This window comes from Rattus norvegicus, chromosome 4 (assembly GCF_021556685.1).
Source record: "Rattus norvegicus strain SHRSP/BbbUtx chromosome 4, alternate assembly SHRSP_T2T, whole genome shotgun sequence".
Classification (NCBI taxonomy): domain Eukaryota; kingdom Metazoa; phylum Chordata; class Mammalia; order Rodentia; family Muridae; genus Rattus; species Rattus norvegicus.
In genome coordinates this window covers 63,401,001-63,425,494 of record NC_141537.1, presented here as the reverse complement: position 1 = coordinate 63,425,494, position 24,494 = coordinate 63,401,001, and the positions used below count along the sequence as shown (strand labels likewise).

The 24,494-nt window shown below is 44.1% G+C and overlaps 1 pseudogene; it reads right to left on the bottom strand.

Moving 5' to 3' along the window:
* Positions 1-1,845: 1,845 nt before the first annotated feature.
* On the bottom strand, positions 1,846-21,563 carry LOC689234 (similar to catechol-O-methyltransferase domain containing 1; annotated as a pseudogene).
* Between the last annotated feature and the right edge of the window lie 2,931 nt (positions 21,564-24,494).

Here is a 24,494-nt window from a genome sequence, read left to right as displayed (position 1 = left end):
AGAAATGAAGACGGAAGGGAGCCGATGACTTTAACCTGAGACCTTAGCAGGGTCTTGGTATAAACAAAGGTTTTACTGGGTTGGGGCTATTAAGACATTTACATAAAAGTCTTACTGGGTGGGGTAGATAAAAAGATCTGAATTCTTTGTCCTAAACACAGGTTTTATAGTTGCATAGCAGCTGATAGAGAAGACTGATATTTAATATTTCTTTCAGAGACAAAACTGGCTAATGCCCTACAACATATTAAGACCTAGCCATTGGCATGTGATACGGCTGTGTGTTTGGTCTTCTCATCTCCACACCCACCTTTACCTTCACTTAAAGCATGTGGCCACTGAGGCTCCAGGGAGGTCAACAGTTGACCTAAGGCAGGATGAGGGGTGGGGCTGTGCAAGACACCTGATGTAGACTGAGCAGCACTGCCTTCAGTCTTTTACAACTGAAAAGAAAGGAACGAAGGAAGAAAAAGGAAAAGAAGAAAGGGAGGGAGGGAGGAAGGAAGGATGGATGGAAGGAAGGAAGGAAAGAAGGAAGGAAGAAAAAGTGAAACAAGATAAAACTTTATCAAAAGACTTACCATAAAAATATACCAGTTGGGGCTGGAGAGATGGCTCAGCAGTTAATAGCACTGACTGCTCTTCCAGAGGTCCTGAGTTCAATTCCCAGTAACCACATAGTGGCTCACAACCATGTCTAATGGGATCTGATGCCCTCTTCTGGTGTGTCTGAAGATAGCTACAGTGTACTCACATGCATAAAAGAAATAAATCTTTACAGAAACAAACATACCAGTCAAGGTTCTTCAGTATGAATAATGAATCTACTAAGAGAATCACTCTTTCTCCTGGCCTCAGAACACACTAGACCCTGAAGGAACCAAAAAGTCTATCTGAAAACCAACCTTTTACAGAGCTAATCAATGGCCCTCCAGGCACTGTGATGTTCCTCAGACCGCCTGAGTTTGGACTGCTCCGTGCTCAGCTTTGGTCTTGTCTTCTCACTGATGTGCCTGCCAAGTTGGAAATGTGGTATCTTATTTTAGAATTCTGCACACCAAAATGGAAGGTTTCTGTCTTTATAAATGAAGTTGTTTTACCAGGTGTTCGGGCTATCTTTTGTCAACTTGACACAAGACTAGCCATTTCTGGAAAAGCTTCAGTAAGATTGGCCCACAGGGGTATTGTAATGATTGATGTGAGAGGACCCATCTCATTCGGAAGGGTGCCGCCCCTGGGCAAGTGGTCCTGAATTCCTTATGCGAGCTGAGCTAACCAGTAACCTACTTTCCTCTATGGCTTCTGCTTCTGGTCCTGTCTCTTGGTTGCTTGCCTTGAGTACCTGCCCTGACTTCCTTCATCTATGGAGCATGAACTAAAAGCTGAAATAAAACCTTTTCTCTCCAACTTGTCTTTGGTTTTACCACACCAATAGCAGCCCTAAGGTACCAGATAAGGGGAACAACGTTAAAAAGAGGGTAGGATGTGAGGAAAGGGTATGCTTTGTTGAAATTCTTCCAGGTAGTATAAAACAGTTGGTAACTGCATCCATGTTTCCATAGCTTCCTGTAAACCAGGACTGTGAAAAGACTAGCCGTGCGTGCGTGCGTGCGTGCGTGCGTGCGTGCGTATATGCGCGCATGCGTTCATGCATTTGTGTGTGTATGATGCCAAAGCCAGGGAAGTGGAGTGGGCTAGGCCAAGGAAATAGAATAGGGTTCAGAACGGAGTCCTCATAAGTCCCTCAAGGAGACACAAGGGCAGGAAGCTGTTGGCAGAGAGTACAGTTCCCCCTATGTTTACCAATCCTGGCTGTGGCTGCTTGTTGGCTTTTCCTTAGTGCTATTAAGTCTTCCCCTCATTTCCAAAGTGCAGCTGGTAGCTTTCTCTGTCCAGAGCCAGCTTTAGATCTCTCCGTAAGACCTTACTTTGTTGAAAGCGGAGAGAAGGCAATTTGGGTCCTCTGCTGCCTAGATTTAGAAAGAGAACCAGCCCAAGAATGTAATCCTCGACCAAGGCAAAGGATGTGTATCTCCACATTCTGCCCCACCCCTCCCCACCTCACTCCACCCCGCCTTCATTTTATATTGGGAAAAATGGTACTTCTTGAGTATGTTGAGATTGGAACACTCAAAAGTATTTGGAGATGGTGTTATTGTAGTTTTTAATTTGTTTTTAGCATTTTAAAGATTTTATTTTGAAATTTTATACACGAGTATTTTATTCACGTTATTTCTACCCCTCCCTTTTCCTCCTCCGGTTCCTCCCAGGGCCTTCCCACTTCTTTTCAAATTCATGACCTCCTCTTCTGTAATTATTTTGTTGTTTTACACACACACCTCTCTATCTAAATGCCACAAGCGATGTGAATGGGGAAGTCTCACAAGACCTACTCCTAGATGAAGAGCTACAGGCAGATCAATGGCTGCTAAGTGATAGAGAATCAGGGATGCCCCCCACCCCGTGATGGTTTGAATGAACATATTCCGCATAGGTTCTGGCATTTGGACACTTTGTCCCCAGTCGGTGGGCCTGTTTTGGTAGGTTTAGGAGGTCTGGCCTTGCTGGGGGAAGTGAATCACTCAGGTTGAACTTTGAGGTTTCAAAAGATCGTTGCCATTCTCAGTTTGCTTTCTCTGACTCTTGATAGTGGCTCAAGACGTGAGCTCTCCACCTTAGCAGCACTAAGCCTGGTGCTTGCTGCCATGTTGCCTGCCATGGTGGTGTTGGGCTCTGAGCTTGGTCCAGCCATTTACAACAGACCTGTAGTCAATATGGCACCAGCAGAGATTTGGGCATTCTTGGCCAAAAGGCTGCTCCTTCCTGTTGCTACTGGAGATTCTGTGAATCTCCTGTGAAAAGCACTCAGGATAGTTACTGGATAGCAAGAAACACTGGTCCCAGTAGGCCCTGTGGTCACAGCCATCAGTGGATGGTACACCAATGTGGGCAGTGTAGACCATCTGGTACCCAAAGACTTGCCTGCTGATTCCGATTTATGGATCAAAAGGACCCAAAAGAACTTTCCAGACAATTCGAAGACTGGTGGTGAAGTACATGTGGTTGTAAGCCACTGCCCTCTGGCGTTTTGAAAGGTAGCAGAAAGTACCTTATACAAACAGAGCTTCTGTCCCTTCCAACAGATGGAAGTTAAAATCTTTATTTCCCGAGTCTCACCAGTGACTAATTTCATATTAGCCTTTGATATTGTTAGCAAGCAGGCATTTCCACTGGCCTGCCCTCAGGGACCCAGCAGCAACAGCTATGTCATCACCTGCCCCCAGGTGCACTAGGTGTGCCAAGTGCAGAGCATGAAAGGCCCCAGCCACCCCAGCGCTCTCTCTCTCTCTCTCTCTCTCTATCTATCTATCTATCTATCTATCTATCTATCTATCTCTCCTTCCCTCCCCCTCGTTCTCTGTCTTCTTCATTATCATTCTCTCTGTGTCTGGTCTTGGTCTCTCTTTGTCTCTTTTCCCCTGTCTTGTCCATTTTCTCTGTCCCTACCTCTGACCTCCCCTCCCCCATCGCAAGATGGCCTTTTGCTCTCCCTCCACCTTCAATAAAGCTCTCGCACTAGTTCTGTTGCATGGTGTGATTTCTTGACCCTGGCCCACCAAAGGTACCTCTGCTTCAATGCTTTATTCTAACACACAGTCTCAGCTATGAAAATTACCAGAGCACCCCCAAATCTTGCCAGTACTTCAGGACCAAGCATTCAAAGCATGAGCCATGAGGAGGACATTTAATATTCCCACCATAAGAAGGATACACACAGAGCTAACTATAGTTAGTTAACTCTAACTAACTAACTAACTAACAACTAACAACTAACTAACTAACTAGCTAACTAACTAACGGCACCATCTCCCTTACTTAATCAATCTTTGCTGATCTCAATTCCAAAAGAGAAGCTGTAGATCTTCCCAAGTGAATGAATTGGTAGTTGGGGCTCTTCAGAAAAACAGAACGGGCGATAGGGTTGTCACACTCACACTTGCACACACATACACACAGAGATATAAATATGTAAGTACATTAATAGGTAAAATAATAAATTAGCTCATGCAGCTATGAAGCCTAAATTGCTCATAACCTACAGGCAACGATCTGAAGGTCCCGGGGCAGATGAAACCCTTGGGAGTACCTGAAAACCTGGGGACCGGGATTGCTATTCTGTAAACTTAAGGACAGGGACAAACCAAGATCCCAGCTCAAGTAGGCAGTAGGAGAAATTCCCTCCTACTCAGGCCTTTTGACCCATTCGGGGTTGAGCAAGCCCTCTCATTGAAGGAGACTTGTACAGCCTATCAATCTGTAAGTTCATCTCAGCCTGTAACACCCTCACAGGGACACACAGAAAATACTTAACCAGATAGCTGTGCACCCCATGGTCTTGCTAAAAATATTAACTATTCTAGCAAGTGAAACTGGGGGTAATTTTCTATGTAAATGGCTGAAGGGAAAGAACCTGACGTCATTGCTGCTGCCTTAGCGGCCCCCTTGCCTAGCAGTTACTCTCATGCATGTTCTGCTAGGTCACTCCACCATTTCATGCACCACAGTCTGCACAACATTTCTACCTTCTTAAAGATGCAAACTACTATAAATATTAAAAAGCCGAAGACCGCATCAGTGACTGTTGTCATCATTATGACTGAAGTATGTGAGAGAAACAATTTGGAGGAAGAATTACATACTTTGGTTTATGTTTGCAGAGAACTGGGTCCCTGATTGGTTGGCCCCATGCACATGGTGGCAGGAATGTAATGGTGGCAAGTGTGTGTGGTAGAGAAGAGCCAAAATGGGGAAAAGAGTAAGAGAAAGGGGCCAGGAACAAGAGACCGTAAAAAAAAGAGAGAGAGAGAAATTATCCCTAATGATCTACTTCATCCTGCTAAGTCTCACCTATTAAAACTACCAGAGCATCCCCAACTCTTGCCAGTATTTCAGGACCAAGCATGAGCCGTGGGGAGAACATTTAATATTCCCATCATAGGAAGGATACACACAGAACTAATAATGATAAAAAACTGTCTTAGTTAGGGTTTTTCTGCTGTGAACAGACACCATGACCAAGGCAGCTCTTATAAGGACAACATTTAATTGGGACTGCCTTACAGGTTCAGAGGTTCAGGCCATCATCATCAAGGTGGGAACATGGCAGTGTCTAGGCAGGCATGGTGCAGGAGGAGCTGAGAGTTCTACATCTTCATCTGAAGGCTGCTAGCAGAAGACTGACTTCCAGGCAGCTAGGGTGAGGGTTTTAAGCCCATGCCTACAGTGACACACCTACTCCAACAAGGCCACACCTCCTAATAGTGCCACTCCCTGGGCCAAGCATATACAAACCATCACAAAAACCAAGCTTAGACTGGAGTGCCGTTAAGAGTGCTTATGGTTCTACCTGAGGATGTAAGTTCGGTTCTCAGAACCCATGCTAGAGAACTCACAACCCCCTTTTCACTCCAGCTCCAGAGGACCCAACATCCTCTTCTGGTTTCCCCAAGCATCTGCATGGCAAACTGTCAAACAGACGCAGACACAAAAATAAAAATAAATCTTAAAGGACCCGTTCTTGTGTGGGAAAGTACAACAGACTCCAGTCAGCATCTTCAAGTTACACATTAGAATTTCAAAGAGAAAATGGATGCTGTGCGGGGAAGCTTGACCGTGAGCTGTGCCAAGGGGTCTTTGGTGAGTCATAAGACGTTGCATTGCCAGCGTACATTTCTGGAGAACTAATCCCACAACCATCAGAATAAGAAAGAAACCTGGCCTTGGCCCGTCACTGCCCTTAGATACCCAAGTGGAAAAATTGTGTTTGAATTATTTATCTGATTTATAAAGAGATTTGCAGACACAAAAAGCTCTGTGTATGCATAATATTTTCGTTATAAATAACTAGAGGCTTAGGGTATTTTTCAAAGTTCATTAATTATTGACACTGCCTCCGGCAGCTCTCCTTGGCATGGTTTGATTTTTGTTCCTGACCAAATAAAGGTACTCAAGAGTCCACTGTGACTGAACTTATCCAGGAAGTAATTTACGGCATCTTCAAAGCTCTGAATAAAAATCATTTTTGGAAAAATTGGATTTTACCTCCTTCTCTACTAAGTAGCTCTTCACAACGTGCTTTTTTAAAAGTGTGGGGTATATCATTTGAGCATCTTTAAGTGTGCACTTCAGGGACATACATGCATTTGCTCTGATGTGCATCAGGAGCCCCCGTCTCTTGAATTTTCTCACCTTCCCAAGCCGAAAGCTCTGGACCAATTAAGTGACATGTTCCAATTGCCTTCATTGTGCTTTCTGTCTCCAGGAATTTAGGTAATGTGATGGTTGATCAACTTGACAGGATCTAGACTCACTAATAAGGCCGTCCTCTGGGTGTGTCTGTGAGCGCTTATCCAAGTGGGGTGGGAAGATCCACAGGTCACCATTCTGTGGCTGGGATCCTGGACTGATTAAAAAGGAGGAGAACTAAGCACAACCATTCGTCTCTATCCACTTCCTGACTGTGTGTAGATGCAGTGTGAACAGCAGGGAGCAGGGAGCTCACACTCTCAACTTTTAAGCACGGAAGCAGAGAGTGTGAACTGGACGTGGTGTGAGGCTTTTAATCTCAAAGCCCACCCCTCCTGTAAGGCTAGAGTACTCAGTCTTCTCCCATTAGAATCACCAAGTGGGGACTGAGGGTTCCATCCACGAGCCCTTAGGGAACACTTCTCAATCAAACTGCCTCAGATCACTTCTACATGCTGGCCAAATAGTAGAGTACTAGAAAAGTAGTGCTTTGAACGTGGGTTTGCCAGGATCTCTTCAAGACCCTGCTTCCAGTGCTTTGGAGCATAAACTCAGAAGTGTAATTGCTAATTACATGTGTGTATAGGTATGTATATACATGTCACATGTACGCACAAGCACACTATAAAATTTCCATAGTGGCTGCCCTATTCTGCATTCCCAACCAAACTAATCAAGATTTTCAATTTTTAAAACTTATTTATTTTATGCATAAGAATGTTCTGCTCACACAGCACACTTGTCTCCACAGCACACGTGTATCTGGAGTTCAGAAGAGGGCACCAGATTTCCTCGAGCTTGAGTTTTGGACAGTTGTGAGTCCAGTGTGGATGTTGGGAATTGAACATGGTTTTTTTTGTTTTTTGTTTTGTTTTGCAAGATCAGCAAGTACTCTTAGCCACTGATCCATCTCTCCAGCACTGAGCTTTCTATTTTTTAAAACCATAGTCTCCAAAATGTATTATATTTTGCTTGTAGCAACCCTAGTGAGCATGGGGTTGTATCAAATTATGACTTTGATCTAATTTCTTTAATGATTACTGACACACAATATTTTAAGTGTTTATTGGCCACTTACATATCTTCTTTGGCAAAGTGTCTATTCAAATCCTTTCCAGTTTTAAATTTGGCTTTTCTTGCAGTTGTAGGAGTTCTTTATATATTTTGTATACTAACTCTTACCAGATCTATAATTTGCAAGCACTTTCTCTTAGTCCGTGGGTTTTGTTTTTAACACATTAGTAAGCTCTTTTAAGGTGGTCTAGCGTTTGTGGGAACGGTGGTACCTCCTTCATCTACTTTACGTACTGTTCCTTTGTTACCTGCGCTTTTAATGTCATATTTAAGCAGTAATTGCCAAGTTCAATGCCATAAAGCTTCATTGTGTTTTTCTTTAGAATTTGCAGCTTCATGCTTACATAACTGACGATTACGTATATGGCTCAGCTACAGATTTTCATAGTCAGTGGAAGTGTACACTATGAAATGCTCACCACAGCTTATTAATAATCCACTGTGTCCTTCATCCCTCCCCTCCTGTCTCTGTCCTTGCCATTCTGTGTGTGTGTGTGTGTGTGTGTGTGTGTGTAACTAAGCTCTACCCTCTTAAATTGCACATTTGAATATGCAATACAGTTTTGTTTCGTTAGCTATGATTGCCACAGTATATGTCAAAATGTTACAACTCATTCATCTGTCCTGAAACTATATCCTATGACCCACATCTCTCTTTTGGCCTCTCCCCAAAGCCCTTAAAAGATGCCATTTGCTCTGTTAGTTTAATTTGACTTCTTGAAAGCTGACTTATGAGATTGTGCATTGTTGCCTTTCGATGGCTGGCCTAGTCACCTACCCCAGTTTCACCTGATACCTGCAAATGGCAGGTTTCTCTGGCTGTTTGTACGTATGTCTACGTCACATACTCTTTACTCACTCTTAGCACATGTTATCTTTATTATTAGTTTTCACACAAGAGACCAGTCTGCTTTGCACGAGACTGTAGCAGTTTGCATTCTTACTCAAGACTAAGCAGACCTCCACAAGTCTGCCAGTGTTTGTTTCCTCGTGACAGGTAATGGTGGGCACTTTTCTGTATGTCTTGTTGGTCCACAGTTGGTGAAACTGTTTGGAAATGTAGATACCCTTTAAGAGTATGGCCTTGGTGAAGGGGGAATGTGCCATGGAGTAGTGTGTGTGTGTGTGTGTGTGTGTGTGTGTATGTGTGTGGGGTGTGTGTGTGTGTGTGTGTGTGTGTGTGTGTGTGTGTCTAGGGGGTGTTGAAGGTTTAGGGAGGGGGTGTTGAAGGTTTATAATCTTGTCCTCTCTCTCTCTCTCTCTCTCTCTCTCTCTCTCTCTCTCTCTCTCTCTCTCTCTTTGTTTTCCTGGTGTGCTGAGGAAATGTTATTAGCCAGCTTCCTGCTTTGACCACCTTCCACCACTCATTGTCTACCATTTCGGTCTTGCCTCTGAAACCTGAAGCCCAAACAAACCCTTCTTCCTATAAATTGACTTTGGTTGTGGTGTCTTATCACAGCAGCAGAAACATAACTAAAAGCTCCCATTAGGAGACACATGGTTTGTAAAGACGTTCTCCCACTCACTCTATCCTTTCCTTTTATGTGTGGAAGCGTTTAGTGATGTACCATGGCTTGTCTCTCTTTGCTTTTGTTGTCTGCTTTTTGTGTCAATTTGAAAATTGGTTGTCAAGAACAATTGGATGTCAAGCATTTGTCTCCTGTGTTTTCTTCTAGTAGTTTTTTGTTTGTTTGTTTCAGGTCATATGTTTAAGTCTTCGTTCACTATGAACTGATTTTTATATTTAGTGTGAGGTAGGGGTCCACTTTCATTCTTCTGTGTGTGGGCATTCCAAACTTGCCAGCACCATTTATTAAAAAGATACAGAAGCTTTTAAAACAATGTTTATCAGTAACCTTGGCCTCGACCTTTCCTTCTTAGTAGTTAAATTCTCTATAGAATTCTGAGTGAGTCTAATGTTTCCTGCTGGGTCCAGGTAGGAATGTTATTTTAATGGAGTCAGTGGAAATAATTGGTCCGAAGAGATAGTCGCCTTGATACTTGACATCCTGTTTTGAAGTTGCAGGTTTAGTGACAGAAGCCAGGAGTCATTTCTCTCCCCTCCCTGCCCCTCCATTCCTCCTCTTCCTCTTATTCTTCTACATTTATTTGTTTGTTTATTTACTACTTATCTATGCAAGCACTGTGTGTGCATGTGTATCCATGCATGTGTGTGTGTGTGTGTGTGTGTGTGTGTGTGTGTGTGTGTGTGTCACAGTGTGGAGGTCAGAGGACAGTCTGTGTGAGTCTGTTCTCTTGGTCCACACCTGGGTCCTGGGGATCAAATTCAGAGCCCAGCCATCCTGTCATCCCATTTTCTTTCTTTATCCTTTCTTTTCTTGTTCTCTCTCTCTTTCTGTCTCTTACTTTTATTTCTTTGCTTGGGGGAGGAAGTACTGAAAGGAAAAAGTTTAAAATTGCCCCCTAGACAAAAGTTGAAGCCAAAAGTGGGCCCTGAAACTGCCTGTTCCAGAAACTAGCTGATCACAGAAAGAGTAATTGCACCAGCTGGTTCAGCCACTTTGTTCCAGAAACTAGCTAACCATAACAGCAGCTAACCATAATAGCAGCTGACCATAATAGCAGGAACTGGTTAACCATAAAGTTAGATTAAAATCTTAAAGAAAAATCATGAGAAACAGGAGGTTCTTCCTTGTGATTCGGTATGGTTTTTCCTTTAAATACCCCTTCTCCCAAAAATTCGAGGTTGAACTCCTCTACCCCTGCGTGGGATACGAGTCTCGACCCCAGTGCACTGGTTTCTGTCGTCCCTATCAATAAACCTCTTGTTGATTGCATCAAGATCAGTCTCTCGTGGGTTTTTGGGGGGGGTCACGTCATCCCGAGACTTGAGTGAGGGCCTCCCCACTTCGGGGGTCTTTCAGTACCAATGGAGAAGTGAAGGAATGAGAAATGCCACTGTTCTTTTCTTATTGTACTGTGTTTCTTAAAGCCATCTCCATGTGAGTATCTAATGTTTTTCCTCGTAAAGATTTCAGAGGGAAAACATAAAATGAAAGGGCGAGAGCCCTGGTGATCTCTGATTAAGGGACTTATTAAAAGCTGACTAGTAAGAATTTATACGATCAGAGATCTAAAACAGTTAAAAACTAACATGTAAGTTTCCTGGGAGTTAAGCATCAGGCTAGAAGGTAGCTGCCAAGGACAGCACTTACCCAGCATGCCCTCATCCTGGTTCTGCTTTTAACTGTTGTTTATATACCACGTGGGCACAGAAAGATGTATGCAACTTGGGCATAAGAGGCAAACCCATAGCTGGATTACATTTTATGACATATCAGAATGTTAGTGTCCCTGAGACCACCATGACCAGCAGAGTAATGACCAGAGAGACAAGAAGGTAATTTGGTTCAACACAGCTAAGTAGCCAGTGTTGGTTCAAACTTTGAGGGTCTAACTCCAAGTAGTTTGTTTTAGGCAAGTTTAAGCACAGCACAATTTGGTTAAATTTTTCCTGGTGATAATTAACTCAATCCAGTGTATACAACAAAACTTGAGATGTGACTACATCAAAACTCTTTGTAAAGTACATGTGACATAAAGATGGGTTCTGTAGATTGACAAGCTCAAAACGTAGTTCTGGGGGAGGCTGGGGTGTGTGCGGATAGAAGGTTATCCTTCTCTCAGTTTGAGGGGTCAACACCAGGCTCTCCTAGCACTTATCTGTGAGTGTAAGAACCTCTGAACCTCCCACATCAGAAATCACAGGGAAAGGTGGCATCCATCTGGGACTGCCTGACTGTTTCCTTTCGTCTTGCTCCTTTAGTCTTCTTCTCAAAGGGACGTGTCATCTCCTGGTTCACTTTCCTCCTAGGCATGTGAACTGACTAGTTGGGCAAACCCCATTCACACCTGAGCCCACCTCAGTTGTTGGCTGAGTGACTAAGTTCGTCTAACAACACTTGAATTACATTATTGTATAGGCCACATTCGGAACCTTATATCACAGGGGTGGCTCCTGATTGGGTCCTGTTAGCACACTTGTAGACAAGAGTTGTAGCACCTGCTGGGCCTAGGAGCTCCCCTCATTGCTGAATCAGGCAGATGATATATGCCGGCTTCCACCCTCACCGCAGCCCAGCAGCAGCTACCAAAATGCTCATGGCCGAATCCAGACCTCTGACTGTTTACCGGTTACTTTTCTTGCTGAAGTCATCAAATGTTTGACAAAAGCAGCTCTAGAGGAGAAGGATTTGTCTTGGCTCACTGTCTGACGGTTTACAGGACATCCTGGTAGAAAAGAATGTCAGTAGAAGATTCCACGGTGCAGGGACATGTAAGGCAGGTCTTACCCCGTCAGTAAATCTCTGGAAACTCTCTCACGGGCACACCCGAAGCCGTAGCTTGGTTTTAAACAAACAAAACACAAAATTAACCTTTACGTCTTTTAAATGTTTTTTGTACAGTGTTTCTGCCTCCATGTTTGACTGTGCCCCACATGTGTGTAGCCTGTAGAGGCCAGAAGAGTCATCAGATCTCCTGGGACTAGAGTTATAGATGTTTGTAAGCTACCATCCGGATGCTTGGAACTGAGCTCAGATTCCCTAAAAGAGTGGTGCATGCTCTTAACCACTCAGCCATCTCTCCAGCCCTGAGATGTGGCTTCTCAATGCAGTAGGCACTTCTAATCCAATCAAGCTGACAACCAGAATTAACAATCATAGGCGGAAATCCACTACGTGTGGAATATTTTGTAAGCCTAACCTCTTCCAAAGTTAACATGAATAATTCCTAATCCTTTGGCGTTTCAAAAAGTATTCACTCTCTTAAAAAAAAATAGATATGATCACAGTTTAAAATACAGAGATGAAGGGGGTAGGATATTGGGGGAGGGGCCCACTGGATCAGAGGAGAAGTGGAGGGGTGGTGAGAGGAAGGATGGTGGGGGGCTGACTGGGAGAGGGCAGTGATCAGGATGTGAAGTGAATAAGTAATAAAATAAAATAAAACATAGAGATCATATTCCTGACCAATCGGCTCCTCCTTATCCAAATAATGATTTAAAGGGAAAGAGATGACCTCCGAGTTTGATTCACAGCTACCCATCGGTCCATTTCTCAAAGAAGCTGCCACGTCGTCTTAGATAAATCCTACACGATATTTTATATTTTCATTATGCTTGTTTTTAAAAATGAGAGTAAAGAAGACGAAGTATTCTTCAGCGTGGCAATAAAGCTGCACAGGCAGAGAATTCGATGTCAGAGGCTTTAGGAGCAACCACATTATTTAGCTGATGAATTAATGGAGGCTCGCGGAGAAGAGGTAGGGCTTTAAGTTAAAGCTGCATAACAATTAGGTTTTAGTGTCATTAAAATTCCACTTTCAGCTGCTACTAATTTTCTTTTGACCACAAAAGACATTAGTTTTTTTCTGAGTAAAGAGGGAAAGAGACCTACATTGTTTCACAACTGTACCCGCCCAAAAGGCTGCTGTTAGAGGGAAGAGGTTGTCATCTGCCTAGACAGGAAAATACAGAAAGAGAAGAGAAAGAGAAGATGGGAAAAGACAAGGATGTACTGTGACATTCGGAGTTGTCATCTGGGCAGCGTGAGCTGACGCAGCAATGCTGTTTCCGGGGCTAAGGTCACAGATAAGAGTGAGCAAGAAGAAGGACCCAGGGGAATTGGTGCGTGCCAAGAGAGCCAGCCAGAGGAAGGTGGGTAGAGGCAAGAGGACAGCAAAATAAAAGCTAGTCTGGGCAACATAGTGATACTCTGTCCCCAAAATCAAACAAACAATTAAACCAAACCAAAGCACCAGCAGAGGCCAGTGTTTGGACCTCTTTCTCTTCTACTACAGACAGAGTACCTGGACCCAGTATGAGCATGGAATGAGTCAGAACTCCTCCCGGGCGTAGGAGTTGCAGACAGTGCTCGTAGTAGGCTTGTCTGCGTCCACCACTGCTATGTCGCCTCGCCTGCCCGCCAGGAACTCATCCAAAGTCTGCAGGGCGGGCTGCAGCCGAAGTTCGATCTTCTGCTCCACTTCTGTCTGCTTCCACAGGGGCCCTTCCAGCTTCGGGGGCTCTGCGTCCACCTCGCAGGTCACCACGCGGCCAGCCTCGGGAAGCGCCAAGGCTAGGGCCAGGGCCGAGGTAGCCCGTGAAAGTACCCAGATCCAGAGCTTTCTTGGCTTTGATGAGCCGCGCCAGGTTGACCAGAAGTTGGGCCTGTTCACAGGTCATCATGGAATCCCCCTGCGGCTGCTCCAGGGTCAGCAGTCGCAGGCTCCGCAGCGCTGGGTGTTCCCTCATGGAGCAGCTCAGCAGATACTGCCACAGGGGATTGTCCTGAAGGGGCAGCAGGTGCTGATGCCATCTGGACCCCCACGGAGGCCACCATTTCCCCAGGAAGAGCGAAGGCCAGCGCGGTGGGAATAGACAGCCGAGGCACCGGCTGGGCCATGGTGCGAGTTAGCAAAGGCAGAGGTCACGTGTGCTGGAGTAGAGGGGACAGGACTGGGACCAGTAAGCATACTGGGCTCCACCTTGTCTACAAATGTGTTCTTAACAAAATAAAACAGAAGCATTCATATAATTTATAATCCTCATTTCTGCATCTGGTCTCATGCCTTAAATAGTATTTACAACTACCTTCCTTTACTACCCATCTGTATCTCCTCTACCCTCTGCAAGCAACTCAGCAGGTCTTGGCTCTTTTCCTGAAGGAGCGACCCATATCTTTCTTCCTGATGGGTGCCCTTTGGCATTCTGCTTGGATTAGGCTGTTGTAGTTTCCCATTGACTTTAATCACAGGACATGGGAGCACCAAGGGACACCCTAAAGGATCTCCTGCAATCTAGACATAATCAATCCTTCTTATATTCACTGTGGAGAGGCAATCTAATTTCCTCCTGATAATCTAGATCTATCACCCCTCCTAATACTGTTGTTATTTTCTTTCTTTTTTTAAAATTTTTTATTAGATATATTTCTTTACTTACATTTCAAAGGTTTTCCCCCTTCCCGTTTCCTGTCCATAAGCACCCATAAACTCCCCTCCTCCTCCCCCATATGGGTATTCCCCCTATACATCCCCTTTATCCCCTCCCCATATTCCCCTGCACTGGGGGTCCAACCTTGGCAAGACCAAGGGCTTTCCCTTCCACTGATGCCCCAACAAGGTTATTCTCTGCCACATATGCAGTTGGAGCCCTGGGTCAGTCCATGTATAGTCTTTCAGTAGTGGTTTAGTCCCTGGAAGCTCTGGTTGGTTGGCATTGTTGTTTTTATGGGGTTGCAAGCTCCTTCAACTCTTTCAATACTTCCTCTAATTCCCCCCAGGGGGTCCTATTCTCAGTTCAATGGTTTGCTGGTAGCATTGATCTCTGTATTAGACATGTTCTGGATGTGTCTCTATATCCAGTCCCTTTCAGCATGCATTTTTTTTCTTCATTAATCTTATCTAGTTTTGGTGGCTGTATATATGGGCCACATGTGGGTCAGGCTCTGAATGGCCATTCCTCGAGTCCCTGCTCTAAACTTTGCTTCCATATCCCCTACTATGGATATTTCCCTCCTTTTAAGAAGGAGTGGGAGCATTTGCGTTTTGGTCATCCTTCTTGAGCTTCCTGTGGTCTGTGGATTGCATCTTGGGTAATTTGAGCTTTTTGGCTAATATCCACTTATCAATGAGTTCATACCAAGTGTGTTTTCTGTGATTGAGTAACCTCACTCAGGATGATATTTTCTAGTTTGCCTATGAATTTCATGAAGTCGTTGTTTTCGATAGCTGAGTACTACTCCATTGTGTAGATATACCACGTTTTTTTTAATCCATTCCTCTGTTGAAGGGAATCTGGGTTCTTTCCAGCTTCTGGCTATCTTAACCAGTTGGTTTTAGGGCATCAGAATCCCAAAATGACCAGAGGGAAGTCTGAGCTTCCAGTTCAATGGAATGTTTGTCGTAGTTCCTGGAAGGAGCACTTCTTCCTCTGGATCCAAAACTTCTAGGCCAACAGAACTTAGGGTTGTGAGTACAGGACACAAAAAATTTCATAGTGGGTCATTAGGAGTGATAGTGAGTGGAAATATTTCCTTTTCCACCCCTGATTCCTGAGCCCATGGATCCTGGCTATAGGAGAAACTATACCATATATCGGATGCTGATTCAAAGCATACACTGCCTTCTGAAGAAGCAGGCAGCCCTCCAGGCTGCTGCCTCCTAATTGGCCCTGTAACTGTGTTTTCAAAAAGCCATTCCATCTTTCTATCAGGCCAGCTGGTCCAGGATAATGGGAAACATGGTAATACCAGTGGATTCCATGATCATGGGCCTACTGTCGAATGTCTCTGGCTATGAAATGAGTTCCTTAGTCAGAAGCTGTCAGGAGCCATAATCGGACAAGCTAATAACCAGCAGGTGATCTTCCTGAGATGGTCTGCCTTAGATTATAGTATAATCTGGCACAGATTTACTCTTATAGGCAAGGCCAAGGAGAATTCATTTTAGGAAAAATTCCTGCTATTAATATGCTTTTCCCATTATTATTAAACATATATAATGGGGTTGGGGATTTAGCTCAGTGGTAGAGCACTTGCCTAGCAAGCGCAAGGCCCTGGGTTCGGTCCCCAGCTCTGAAAAAAAAAGAGTGAAAAAAACATATATAACAATCACTGGGTATTAGTCCACCCCTTTTGAAATCTAGCCCACACTTCTGCATATCTACAAAGATGTATTGTATTGTAGTGATGCTATATAGATAAATAGATGACTTCTTTTTTTTTTTTTTTTCGGAGCCGGGGATCGAACCCAGGGTCTTGTGCTTGCTAGGCAAGCGCTCTACCACTGAGCCAAATCCCCAACCCCAAATAGATGACTTCTTAAGTCTTAATGATGATCCTATAAGAATTCCTAAAATTATATCAGTGATTATTAAGCTCTTTTATAGTGGGACTGCTATAAGATCCCTTTCTGATAGTCAAAACTGCAATGAGCCTCCCATGTGTCACCAGTTAATTGCCTCCTAAATAGTAACCAGACTGTCTCCTACTCAGAGCACATTCCAAGAGGTTGTAAAACAATTAACCAAAGGTCATAAATAGGGAATTAATGATTTATTATAGGTGCTAGGACAGAAGGTAAAATATTGACTGGGTTTATCTATATAAAACTTTACTAATAACTTAGTTATGGTTTTCAACCTTCTATGAACCTGTGGAGCTAGGACAGGTGATGGATGTTTAGCCAGATAATTTCTCCTAATGGATATGTATGTAAGCATTCTCCGTCTATTTGTGTGCGTGTGAACTTGTGTTGAACTGTTTAACATGTGATCATGTATTCTGAAAGATGTTTTTTAAAGATTTATTTATTTTATGTATGTGAGTACACTGTAGCTGTCTTCAGACACACCAGAGGAGGGCATCATAAGCCATTACAGATGGTTGTGAGCCACCATGTGGTTGCTGGGAATTGAACTCGGTACCTCTGGAAGAGCAGTCAATGCTCTTTACAACTGAGCCACCTCTCCAGCCCCTGAAAGATGTTTTAAGTGCTGAGGACAAAGAAAAGAGACTCAACTGAGCTGAGAGGAACTGAACTGAGAAATTTTTACAGGGAATACTTAGAAGACAAAGAAGAGAAGCTAGGAAGAATTTTCCCCTTGTCCTGCTTAGGATCTTTCTGTCTTTCCTCTTTTTCTTAGATAGCTTTAATAGGAAACTTTTTTACAGCTTAGTATAAACACTATAATCACTTTTCAAAGTGTCCCCCTTTTCTTCCCACTAGCAGGCTAGTTAGAGCCGCACAGTTCCTGCTGAGATAGAACAAAGGCCACCTACTTACTCCTCCACTGTTAGGCTACAGGTGTGAATCACCTAAGCCAGCAGCCTTTTATGCTCAAAAAGAGCAAGAAGGTTTTTAGGATGTTTTAGAAGCCATTATCAGCATCTCAGTACAGTTAGAGAGTGAGAATGTCCAGAGACCTTCAGACTTTAAAGCCACACCAGAATCCTACTCTGTGCCCCCACCACTACCCTCTCTAGGCTGGGAGGCTCCTGGCAAGAAGTAATACTGTATAGAATACCATAATAGTGGATAAGGCATTCTATAAGTCCACAGATGGTGGTTTTGGCATAAGCATTACATGCAAGAAAGGTAAATCCATAACCAGAATAAGTATCTACTCCAGTAAGAACAAAGTGTTGTCCTTTCCACTGAGGAAGTGGTCCAATATAGTCAACCTGTCACCAGGTTGCTGGCTGGTCATCTGGAGGAATGGTGCCATATCTGGGGCTCAGTGTTGGTCTCTGCTGAAGCTATAACCAGGTCAGTCTTGGTGAGTTGGAAGTCCATGTTGTTGAGCCCCCATTTTTGCCACCATGTCCACTTTGTTCATGTGCCCATTGGGCAATGACAGGCATAGCTGGGGAAAGAGCCTGACTGTCCATAGAACAGATCATCTTATTGACTTTATTATTTACTTTATTATCCTCCTCAGCTGAAGTCACCTTTTGATAAACATTTACATGGTACACAAATATCTTCATATCTTTTGGAGAGGTTTTTCTATAATTTTCCAAACATTATCTTTCCGGTCCCCGATCATTCAGTAAAATTCCACTAATCACCTGGCCTCCATAAGCCCCTATTTTAACTGGAAGGCCACAATGTTTCTTGGGATCTCCTGGAGTTATTGTCACTTCAGAACCAGTATCCAATAGGCCCGAGAAAGCCAGATCATTTCCTCCCCGCCCCCGCCCCCCCCCCCCCCCCCCCCCCGTGTACAGTTACCCTTGTAAAATCTCCTCCCCTTCAGGACTTTTGTTTTGGGGATGGCTGGATTTCTGAACCGTAGCTAAGACAATCACAGTTATGATTCTATTGTCTGTCACTCAATTAAAATGCTCATGAGATTTGCCCTCCTGAGTACAGTTTCCTCCAGTGTACAGTTACCCATAGGTCCCTTTGGGGAAGAACTGGAGAAAGGCTAACAGCAAAACTTATAGGTGTCGTATCAAGGTCCTTCCTCACAGGAACCTGGCCATCCCTTCATTCAAGGAATACTGTGTCTGCAAACTTGTGACAAGTCTGAATTGATTCACTGGTTGAGATTGCCTTTTGCCATGATCCAATGTAGCCTTTCTTTAATTTGTTTGAGAATTTTTCTGCTTATATAGATCAAAGAGATACACAGGAGGCTTCCTATCTATTTCATGCCTAGAGACACTATGATTGATTAGCCAGCACCAAAGGTGCATACAAGTCAAGCCATTGTAACTTTCACCTCTCCTGTGCTGACCATTACAGCATTATGAACATTGTTTTGTCTACACTGTCCATTATAATAACTATGATCACCTTGCCTCTGGCAATTCAATGTTCACCTTTTATGTGGGTGCAAGGGATTCTAACTCAGGTCTTTACTTGCATGGAACTTCCTATGTGGGCCAGGCTAGCCTCAAACCATGTAGATCCACCAGCCTTTGCCTCCCAGGTACTGGGGTTAAAGGCTTAGACCAACATGCCCAGCTCTAAAAAATCCCTTAACGTGTCACAGTGTTGGTATGGAATCAGAGGACAACTTGAAGGAATAAGTTCAATCCTCTCACCATATGGGTTCCCGGGGGTAGAACACACTCCAGTTGTCAGGCTTAGCAGCAGGTCGTCTTACCTGCTGAGTTATCTCACCACCCAGGTCTCCATTCTTGATGAAGGACATCACACAGAACTTGCTTTGATCTTGGCAGTCTGTTTCGACACCAGCCAATGAGCATAGAGATGAGTGTAAGGACATGTGCCTTTTACAGGGCACAGGGACTTGAGTTTGCAGTACAACCATGATGTGACATCCTACCCTCTTCCCTCCCCCAGCCCCTTCTCCCAAACAAGTGCTGATATACGACCATTGTCACCAGGACTATCCACCCACTTACTGCCTAATTACAGATAATAAAGACAAGGGGCTGAATACAGTGTGTTATTAAGCAGGCCCATTGATTTATTAATGGAGGGCAAAGCTCATGAGCATTTTAATTGAGTGGCAGACAATAGAATCAGAACTGTGATTGTCTTAGCTACGGTTCAGAAACCCAACCATCCCCAAAACAAAAGCCCTGAAGGGGAGGAGATTTTTGTAGCACAAGGAAATTGGTGGAAATAGGAAATCAGGACAGGGCTGCCACTGCTAAAACTCAAAAGTTGTTAGGAAACAAGGTGAAGCTTATCTACAGGAATATAGAGATGGAAGCAAGCTGAGTCTGCACATTTTTGAGCTGGGGCCCTAGAATAGAAGACCAGAAGCCTCACCTCTCACAGCACATGAGTTAAAGAGAGGGCTGTCAGCAGAGGCGCGGGGGGGGGGGGGGGGTGACTCAGCCAGAACATGGCAGCCCCTTAAAAATAAAATATGGGTCACAGCCCAGCTCTCTTTAACCTTCCTCCTGGCTTCTCAAGGCAGCTCTGCTAACTTTGTGGTCAACCCTTAAAGTCAAGAGTAAATAGATATCTAGTGACCCCATCACAGCATTAAAAGGGGTCATATTTAGTGGGGAAATGTGTGCTGTCTCGCTCTGTAACTTTTATACTGAAAAGAAGCTTCCAGATTCATGAAGCTTCCCCTGGGAAGACAAAATCAATAATGAGATGGACTTTAGGATAACCCATGGTCTAGCAGGAGGGACTAAACTGAGTCTAGACAGTCTGTAGAGGTGGACAGGTGAGGCCATGCAATATGCTAGATGCTAGGGGGGAAGCTATGGAATGCAGAGGGGGCCATGTCTAGCTAGATGGTAGTTTTGAACCTAACAGTTCTTACAGCAGCCCAGTAGATTTAGTGAAGACCTCGGGTGAGAAAGAATATGACAGCGTTTCCTCTTTGGAGACACTCATTCACTCATCTGCCTCCCCAAGCCTCTTTCCTGCAGTATTTGTAGAAAAATAACGCATTCTACCAGTTTCCCTTGTGAACTCTATGTCTTACGGTTTTTTAATATGAAACATGTCCCCTAGAAGGTTCATCCATTGAAGGCTTGGTCCACAGATGGTGGTGCTATTCTGGGAAATTGAAGAATCTTTAGAAGCCTAGCTAGAGAAAGTATGTCACTGGATACATATGCTTGGTGGCTGTATCTTCTCTATTACATTTTTTTTTTACCTACCATCTATCTGTCTGTTGATTTTCTTTCTTTCTTTCTTCCTTCCTTCCTTCCTTCCTTCCTTCCTTCCTTTCTCTTTCTTTCTTTCTTTCTTTCTTTCTTTCTTTCTTTCTTTCTTTCTTTCTTTCTTTCTTTCTTTCTTTCTTTCTTTCCAGGGGCTGGAAAGATGACTCAGTGGTTAAGAGTGCTGGCTGCTCTTTCAGATGACCTGGCTTTGATTCCTAGAACCCATATGGTAGCTTACAGCCATAGGTAACTCCAATCTCAGTAGAGCCAATATTATTTTCTGGCTTCTACAGGTACTGCATATGTATGAGGTACACAGTCATACATGTAAGCAAAAAACCCATGCATATAAATAAATCTATTAATAAATAAATATATACATATATCCACAAATAGATTTTGATTGTTATGGTGGCAAATGCCTTTAATCCAAGCATTCAGAAAGATGGAGGCAGGCAGATCTCAATGCCTTCAAGGCTAACCTGTTCTACATAGTGTTTTCCAGGTAAGTCAAGGTTATATAGTGAGACCTTACCTCAACAAAAACAAGCATAAAAACAAAACAAAACAACTATCTACATTTTCTACTTACTAAATAATACTTAATAAATAATAATCAATCTAAAAATAAAATACAATAATCTAAGCCCCTCCCCATCCACTGTAGGATAAATACTTCTTGCCACCATGACATTCTGCTTATCACCTATGGTGATAGGTCTAGGGACCATGAACTGAACTCTCAAAATGTGAGCACAAATATCAACTTTCCTCCTGTAAATTATGTCAGGTGTTCATCACTGCCGTGAAAAGTTTGCCCCTTTATAGAACTCTAAGTTAATTAGTGTTTGCCCTGAACACAGCTACCAGCTTGCAGTGAAACATACTCCCTAAAACAATACACCCCAAAAGGTTAAAATTTCACCAAGAATCCCACACTAGGGGAGGCAAAGGCTTGAGGCCAGATGCTGAAGGAGCCTCAGAGGCCAAGAGTTACCTCACAGTTTCATTATCATGGGAGATGTCGTTTGTTTCATCTTCTCTATGAAAGTGTAACATTGTTCTAGAAAAGGCAGGGAGAAAATAGGAGTCTCAATGGTTTTGCCAAACTATAAACAAAAGCATTTTCCTTTATCAATTTCTGCTCCTTAATTTCTTTTGAAGTTCATGGTAACTACAGGATTGAGCCTGGCTTCAAACAGATGGACTGAAGGAACCTCTCAGGAAAGATGAGTAAGTTCTTTTTTTTCTTTTCTTTTCTTTTTTCCGGAGCTGGGGACCGAACCCAGGGCCTTGCGCTTGCTAGGCAAGCGCTCTACCACTGAACTAAATCCCCAACCCCGATGCGTAAGTTCTTTACACACTCTCTGTCTCCCGATAGCCATAGGAGGGATTTACTGCCCTCATTTCACAGGTGACACAGAGTCGAGGAAGGTTTGGTGACTTCTTCCCAGCACATATACTACTTGGTACAGCAAAAATTACAAACCTAAAATCTTCTAGAACAAAAGCCCATTGCCTTTCTATCCGTTCGGAGCCTGCAAAAGCAACTGATATTTCTTAGTGTTAAAAAAAAAAAAAGGGCAGAGAAATTATTAGCTTTAGATTTAAATACTAGTCATAAGAAACCCATGTGGAAGCACACCCCAACATTTGATGACTTCACTGCTGTGCCCCTTCCTTTCCTCCATTCCTTTCTTCCCACAGAAGCTCAACTCCCCTTAGTATCCATATTTTCAGTGGCCCCAGCCAGCTTTTGTCTGTTGACTGATAACAGCCAATCCGAGGTCCAATTCCTTACTAAGGGTCTGATTCCTGATGGTGATTGGGTTTAAGATGCTAACAGGGCAGCAGCAGGCTAGACTTAAATGCTGTCAAGTGTCTAGGAACCATTGCTCTATTTTTTTTAGAAGACAGTTTCACAGGGAGAGGTTGGATGATGGCTCTTGCACGACAGCACTTCTGCCTAGGCCTCTTGAGATGTTTGCTAGCCTTTTGAGGCCCAGGACCAGTTGACACACAAGGATGGTGCTGTGAACAATGTATCTGGACCATGGATGTGCTGGGGTGCTTTGCTATTTACATCCCTGTGTATATATCACTACACTCCTGCTATACACACAACCCCTCTCTACGGTGTGTGTTCATATGAGTTCATGAACCTGTGTCTACCCGCACAGGTCAGAGGAGGCCATCAGACACTGAACCTGGATCTAGACTGGTGGCCAGTAGACCCACTTGATTGACCTCTCCCCAACTCCACAGCAATGGGGTTACAGGGGCTCCTGCTATCACGCCCCCTTTTGGTATAAGTGCTGAGATTTGAACTCAGATCCTTGTGCTTGCACATCAAGAATACTTACCCATGGAGCAATCTCTTTAGCCCTATTTTGTTCTTAAAGCACGTGGATACTAAACTCTCCCCCTTCCTTTGCCGTGGCTCTTCATTTTGTTTCCTCTGAGGCAGGGGGATGATAACTTCCTCTCCCTCCACCTGTGTTTTGTAGGTTAGAGAGTTTTGAGTTTTGTCAAGGAAACTTAGAAATTGTACTACGATTTCAGGACTGGGAGGTTTCCCTGGTGAGTGTGTGTGTGTGTGTGTGTGTGTGTGTGTGTGTGTGTGTGTGTGTTCCTCAAAGGCACATTTCCTCCCTCCAGCTTAGGAATGTAGCTTCTAAACTCAAAATCACCAGCCTTCTCAGTCATAGGATGGATTTAGGGTCCATGGGAGGCAGCGTGGGATTCTGAAAACGGTTGCCTTTGTTCAGGCCAAGGACTGGCTTGGGCCTTTCATCATTTCCCTTGGTGGTAACTGTCTTTGGACGTTTCCAGTGGTTAAAAGGTTACTTAAGCTATTTTGCCTTTCTTTTTCCTACTCTGGGACAGTTAATCACTTCCTATTCATCTCTCATTTGTAATCTAGAGAGCTTTCTCTGTGAAATGCAGAGTGATTTTGAAGGGAGCCACAGGAAATGTCTCTCTCCTCCTTTCTTTGTGAGATCAACTAGGTACCTGCCAACAAAGGGCAGCCATCCTGTGCTCAAGACTCTCCAGTGTGATGAGATAATGCTGGTCTCAGACATCTAGGGGTGTCTTCATGGGTCCCTGGACTGCACCCCACCTACACATCTTCTCCCAGTCTGACCCCTTTCCATGTCCTCTCCAATTCCTCTCAAGTACCAACACATTTCTCCATGGTCTGTATTCTTTGTGGCATTTAATCCATTTACAAGGAACCCCAAAATCTTGTCATTCAATTCACCAAAAGTTGCCCGCAATACTCAAAGATGTATGATGTGATAAGGACAGCAGCACAAAATAGAAACATTGTAGAACTAGAGTTTCATAAAGGTTGCTCATTGTCAGAGTCCAGATGTGCAGGGCGGGACGTGCCTGAGGGAGAGCCAGAGATAGGACTTGCCAAACCAGCTATCAGCCCCAAGGACACTGACCATCCGTAGCTACCCCCTCCCCTTCCTTCACCCCCCTGAGTGAGATGAGTCACCCTACCTGCCTGCCGAGCTGCTGGAGAGCACGTACTCCTTGCTGATGTAATTTCGCGCCGAAAGTAACTGTGCACCATTTGAATTGACCAATCATGTGTAACCTCGCGAATGCCCCTAACCTCCCCTATATAAACCCCCGAGTCTGGAGGCTCGGGGTCGATTCCTCTGTCTCCTGTGTGAGATACGTGTCGACCCGGGATCCCGCTAAGACCTGGGATCTCGTTAATAAAGCTACCTCTTGCTGTTTCATCAAGAATGGCTCCTCGTGATTCCTGGGGGCACCCCACCCTGCGATCGGAGCGAGAGACGCGGCTCCCCGTTTTGGGGTACGCTCTTTCATTTGGGGGCTCGTCCGGGATCGGAGCGTGACCCCCTGGAACCCCGAATGCCACTTGGAGGTACGTTGGTGTGAGTGTTGAAAGCGGCCGCTGTGTAGGTGTATGTATGTGTGTGTGTGTACGTTGTGCTTCTCGTACTGTGTATT